Source organism: Mustela nivalis (genome assembly GCF_964662115.1).
Source record: "Mustela nivalis genome assembly, chromosome: 16".
NCBI classification, from domain to species: Eukaryota; Metazoa; Chordata; class Mammalia; order Carnivora; family Mustelidae; genus Mustela; species Mustela nivalis.
The window spans coordinates 49,646,131-49,652,910 of NC_139035.1; positions in this window are offsets into that span (position 1 = coordinate 49,646,131).

Sequence of the window (6,780 nt, forward strand, 5' to 3'; positions counted from 1 at the left end):
TAGTATGTATTTAAATATGTTGTGGTGAAGTATTACATTGAACACTAGGAGATATTTCCCCTTGTTCCTAAATTTTTTAAACTTATTTTAATTACAATGAATTAAGTAAATTACATTTAATTGACACAATGGAATGTAATGTAAGTTACATTTGCTTAACATATTATATCAAAGTAAGGATATAGATGGAGTTTTATAGTTGAAAGAGACAATAGAAATCATTTCATTCAATAATTTTTAAGCACAGGTTCATGGAATGATGTTAGACATTCAAGAAATTTTTATCAGTCCATGGTGAAAATGGGGGAAAAAGATAATATGTAATTTTTTTCTTTACTTTTTTCTTTTTCTTTTTTTTTTTTTTTAGGTTTTATTTATTTGAGAGGAAGAGAGAGAGGTGCATGTGAGTGGGGATAGGATCAGAATGAGAGGGAGAGAGAGAATCCTCAAACAGACTCCCTGCTCAAATGTAGACCCTTCCTGGGGCTCTATCCCAGGACACTGAGATTAAGACCTGAGCTGAAATAGAGAGTCAGATGCTCAACTGAGTGAGCCACCCAAGTCCCTGTAAATTTTTTTCTTAAACCACATATATATTTATATGAAGGAATTCATTATTTTGAATTTGCCTATCTTTTTTATTGTTACAATGTTCTTTTTAATGAAAGATTGTAACTAGAGATAGCAGTTTGTATATTTGTTATTTTATGTCCTTATTAAAAAAGAAATGGCAACCTGAATTTGGTTCAGCCTCTGCTTCTTTTACTGTTTCATGACAACTCTAATATATAAGAAATACTGATGTAGTCCATAATTCACATTTTATAGAAAAGGAAACCAAGAATGATAGATATTAAGTGACTTATTCTTGCAAAGTCTGGGAGGTCAGTGGAATAGAAGATCTGGAATTATTAGAACCTTTGATAACCAGAGCATGTGATTTCGTCTTTCTAAGATAACTTTGATCTCCAGTAGTGAATACTTCAATTCCTCTAAAATTGTACTTATTAAAAAACAAGTTAACAAATGTAAAAGAAACCTGTTTTATTTTTAGTCTGTTCAAGTTATTGATTTCAAGAAAGTAGTTTCAAGCGCCTGGGTGGCTCAGTGGGTTAGGCCACTGCCTTCGGCTCAGGTCATGATCTCAGGGTCCTGGGATCGAGTCCCGCATCAGGCTCTCTGCTCCACAGGGAGCCTGCTTCCTCCTCTCTCTCTGCCTGCCTCTCTGCCTACTTGTAATCTCTCTCTGTCAAATAAAAAAAATAAAAAAATCTTTTAAAAAAAAAAAAAAAAAAAAAAAAAAAAGACACTTTTCAAGAAAGTAGTTGCACGGATACCACCTAGGAGCTCAAAACATTTGCAGAATTGAAATTAAAGAATATTTAGTACATATTTATACACACTCATTCCTGATTCTATAACTTTCACTTTGAACATTTTTAAATTCACCTTAGCTGAAAATTGACTGTAAAAAGACTATATTTGAAGTACCATATCCAGAAGAGAGACAGAAACTTAGTGATGCTTTTCATAAGATTGGTTGAAATTGTGTGCAAGGTGCGCTACCTGCAAGCTGACAGAACTATGGAAAGAGATATTGTGAAAATACAGACGCAAGGAAACTGCAATAAAGGCCTGCATAAAGGTGTAAAAAAGAATTAGAAGATGTGTGCATTTACTCTTTGTGTATGCAAAGAGGTGGAAACAGGAGAGGAAGAAAACGGGTGGATGCTGCAGGGTGACCAGCTAATAATCACTTTTGGATACAATTATCTCTTAAATACATATTTGAAATGAGAACAAATTGTCTTTTAAATTTACCTACATATTTAACATTTCCAGCTTCTTCGCTTTGTGCAGAAGTGCACGAGTCCATCTGGAACATTGTCCTTTAGCTTTATGGCCTTCAACATTTTCTGAAATGAAAGTCTGCTGAAAACACATTTGCTTAGCTCTTGATATTCTGAAAATATTCCTTTAAAATTTTTTTTCCTCTTCAGTTGGAAGGACATTTTCACAGGATAGAACTCTAGATTGACAGTTGCTTTTTTTTTTTTTTTTTTTTTTTTTTAATCTTCAGCAATTTTCAAGATGTTGCATTGTTGTCTTCTGGCCACCATTTCTCCTGTTGAGAAGTCACTGGTAATTTGTTTAATAGACTTACATTTTAATGTAAGAGTGTGACCACTTTTCAGATTTCTTCTTTATCTTTGATTTCTAAAGATTTGGTTAATATATGAAAGGTGTTAATTCTACTTGGGATTTATTGAGTTTTTTGGATTTGTGGGTTGATAGGTTTTGTCAAAGTTAGAAACTTCTGGGTATTAACTCTCCACTTTGTTGCCATTTATCTCATCTTCAGAGACTCAAATTACAAATATGTTTGACCCCTTGACACTGCTTCACTGGTCACTTAGGAAATATTAAATTTTTTGCCTCTTTTCTGTCTATTTCCCAGACATTTTTCATTGTAGTGTCTTCAAGAATAGTCACTGATCTTTTCTTGCCACAGTGCCTTATTTGTTTTAAGTTTATCCAGTAATGTTTTTATTTCAGCTGCAGAGATTTGATTTTTTTTATCATTTGAATTTTTTTATCTTCTTTTTTATTTATTACTTGAACATATTGAAAATACCTATACTGAAGCTCTTTTCTGAAAATTTCATCTCTGTGTTCTGGGTCTGCTTTCATACACGATTTTCTTCCTGATGGTAACACATTTTCCCAATCCATCAGATGTCCAATAACTATTTATTGGATGACAGACATTTGAATTTCATGATATTAAGTATCAGGATTTTGTTAGTTTTCATTTAATGATGATGGAGTTGAAACCGACCAGCAGTTATGTAAGTACTGACTTTGTCTTTAAAGACTTTTATTTAAACTTTGATATCGTGGACATAGACTAGCCTTAATTATTAAAGTATCATGACTCTTAATTTATAATGAATTACCAGGGTCTTCATTAAAACTTTCTTATATTTGAAAATTAAGAAATTACATGTCCTCAGCCCTGTGTGAGCTCCAAAAATTATTAACTTATATCTTATGGTAAGTATTCTTTGCCAATACTCATGGAGTTTTATCCTGCATGTGAGCTGCTTGGTATTAAGCCAGACTCAAAGGTAACCTTGCACAAATTTCTTGAACTCTAATACTTTGTCTTGCAAATTTCAGTCCTCTTGCTGTCACTATTTCCTCAACTTAATATAGTACTTTTCCCCTCTATTTAAGGAGTACCCTATAAACCTCTCAGTCTCTAAATGAGACTGATAACTTCCTCCCTACACTGAAGTCTTTTAAGAAAGTGGTTGAAGCTGTATGGCTCACTTCATCTCTCTCTCATCTGTTAATGGATTACAGATTTTTCAGTGCCTAAAAACAGTTGTATTACATGTTTTTTTCAGTTTTCTACTTTGTTATGGCAGAAAGTAATATGTTTGATAGCTAATCCATCAGGATCACTGCCATCTTTTACCTGAGATGTATATGTCTGGTTATCTTACTGAATTCTATTATTGCTATCATTGCTCATAGAATTATTCACAGATTTTTAAATCAGTTTTCTTAATTTATTAATAAATAGATTCTTTACAAATATTATTAGTTTCTACCACCCTTTTAAAATTGTTATGCTCTAATTTATTTTCCAATCTAATATTAGTTTATAACTTTGGTATAAAAAGTTGACAGTTGGAATTCTTCTCTTCTTTTCCTTTGCTTTAGGAAAAATTGAGGCCCATTAAAATGAGGCAGAATTTCAGGGGTGCCTGGTTGGCTCAGTTGGTTAAGCATCCAACTCTTGGTTTTAGTTCAGGCCATGATCTCTGGCAGGGTTGTGAGACTGAGTCCCTTGTCTTCTGGCTCTGTGCTCAGCAGGGAGTCTGCTTGAGATTCTCTCCCTCTACCCATTCCCCAATTTAAGCTTTCTCTCTCTTTCTCCTTTTCTCTCAAATAAATAAATAAACCTTTTAAAAGTAAATAAATAGAAATAAATAAAACAAGGCTGGGTTTCATACTTATCTCTTGTGAACTTACACAATATATAACACAGTTGTGTTCCTTATTCTCCTTATTATAACTCCATATGGAATTTAAACTTGGTACATTTCTTGTTTATTTTCTCTTGATACACTTCTGTTGTGAAAATAGTTTTCTTGTACTTTTAGAATGAACTTGGTTTCAAGGAAGATTTTCTAGCTTTATTTAATTCAGCAATCACAGTGGAGGTAGGATTATTTCGAGAATAATTTTAAAAATGGTTAATTAGTGGATGTTCTAATTTATCATTCCCTGTCACATTGAGAAACTGAATTCATAGGGTGAAATAAGAGGCACACAGTTGCATTTGGTAAGAGTTTAGTTAAAATTTCTGTGATCTTGAAATTTGATTGCAGGTATCACTATAAATTTAGCAAGTTGATACTGGGTTGTCCATAGTTTCTAGTCTTTTATAAAGATAGGATATATATTTTTCCTACCTGTTAATATTTTTTACCTCTTTATACTTTAAAGACCTCAATATAATTATTAATCCATTAGAAATATGACCCAGATTATAGTCTTGAAATGTCACTTTTCTCTAATAGCAACCTAAATTTAGTGGAGACATTGCTGAGGTCTGAGATAGGAGGTGTACAAGCCTAGCCTGGTCCATCTTGTCATATCAGTTAGCAAGAAAGCTATCAAAGACTAATGCCTAGCCTGGCCCATCTTGTCATATCAGTTAGCAAGAAAGCTATCAAAGACTAATGGAGTCAATTCAAAAGATATAAACGAATTGTCTACGTTCAGAAGATTTTAGAAATCAACACTTTATCATGAAAACTTAATAATAAAGGGAAGAACTGAGCAGTTATCTTGCCCTTCCTATTAATTCTACCACAGGTAAGAATTTTATCAACCAGTAGATAAAAGCAAGTATTTCTTTTAAAAGTATTCTAACAAAGAAAAGTGAAATAATAGCATCAAAATTTCAACTTTTCAAACAAATAATTAGATATAGGCTTTAGTTGTTACTAAAATCACATAAAGAGATAAACATTATGGACTTCTTATAGCCTTTCCATACTCTACTTCTAGTTTTCCAAAGAGATCAAATCAGAGTTTGATCCAGTCTCTGAACCCAGCTGCCAACTAGCAGGAATGAGAGAATGTGGTGACCTACACCATGAATGTGCTGTCAGTGAGATCCAGACTGGGGGAAACTGCAGCCCAGCTCTTCAGCAGGTAAACTGTAAGGGAAAATGGGAGATTGAAATAAGTGAGAAACAGAATTGTCTCTGGGTTGACTGAAAAACATCAATCTATAAGTCAAATATGTTTCTCAAATAAAGGACTATTTGCTTAATTAATTCTACCTGAAAGTCTTAAGTGATTTTTACCTAAAAAACATCCATGTGCTATGACCAGTCAAATAGTAAAAATTGACATACTATTTTACTAGCCATTTTAACAGTAAACTGTATAAATATCGCCAAGTAAGGGAACTCAACAAGAACTTACATACCAGAAAACTAATCAAATCTTCTTTTCCATAATTATCTCCAACTATTACAATCATAGTAATTTGGTGATTTTTCAACCCAGCAGCCCAATGTAAATACTGGATCACATTAGTTCTTCCAATATTCTACCTGATTTTACTAACTGGAAAATCCAAAGATTTCTATTACTAGAAATAACAATTAAAAAATCAAACAGAAAACAAATTTGTTGGCTACCCTTAATGCAAAGGTGGAAAATATACAAACATTCCTAAGGTCCTCAGAGGAAATATTATTTATGTTTTATTGAGGAAACTCATAGGTGGAGAAGCAGCAAAGTGCATGGGGTCTTCCATACTTGAATTATTCCACCTAAAAGCAAGCTTGCCATGGACATAGTGGCCCTTGACAACTTCATGGAAGAGCTCCAAGATGGAGGCTTTACCTCAATCACTCAAAGTATTTATAAGGAAAGGAAGACAGAGAGCATCTGTGTATCAGTGGGAGTGCACCCATTGAGGAATGCTCTTATTAGAAGGGGAGAATCCCCATAGTTTTCTACACTCTTCTATTGAACTAACACAACTGCAATGCTCAATTACTCCTAAACTACAGAAAAAGAGGAAATGACCACCAGGGCCATCCACATTTCTCTCTGCCTATCCCCAATGCCAAATAAAATAAAAGGTGTCATTTAGCTTCATTATAGGGGCCTTGCCCATCTTTCCAACCTCACTCCCTACCCCATCCCTTTTGTTCTTTTAGCTCCAGATATAAAGAACTATTGCCATTCTTAGATTAGATCATGCTGTTGTGCAACACCTTGTCTTTATATTGTCAGGTAAAATAGTTAAAGACTTTAAAATAAAGAAAAGATTTCTGAGTGGCCTCTCCAGTTCAGCCTTCAGAGTCATCGTCCCTTTCCATTGTCTTTGAAGTATAAGTCTATAAATTGTTCAATCCTAATAGTAATGCCTGTGATTCCTGTTCACATAAATGCAGATTAGGCCTATTATTATTATTGCCCTGCAGATACTGATGAATTTTGTACCTATGTGTAAATTCATTTTAGCATTCCTCATGAACAGTATACGTGTGTGTTTTAAAATGTATTTATTTGACAGAGAGAGCTCACAAGCAGGCAGGCAGAGAGAGAGAGAAAGGAGGAAGCAGGCTCCCCGCTGAGCAGGGAGCCCGATGCAGGACTTGATCCCAAGACCCTGAGATCATGACCCAAGCTGAAGGCAGAGGCTTTAACCCACTGAGCCACCCAGGCACCCTTGTGTTTTGA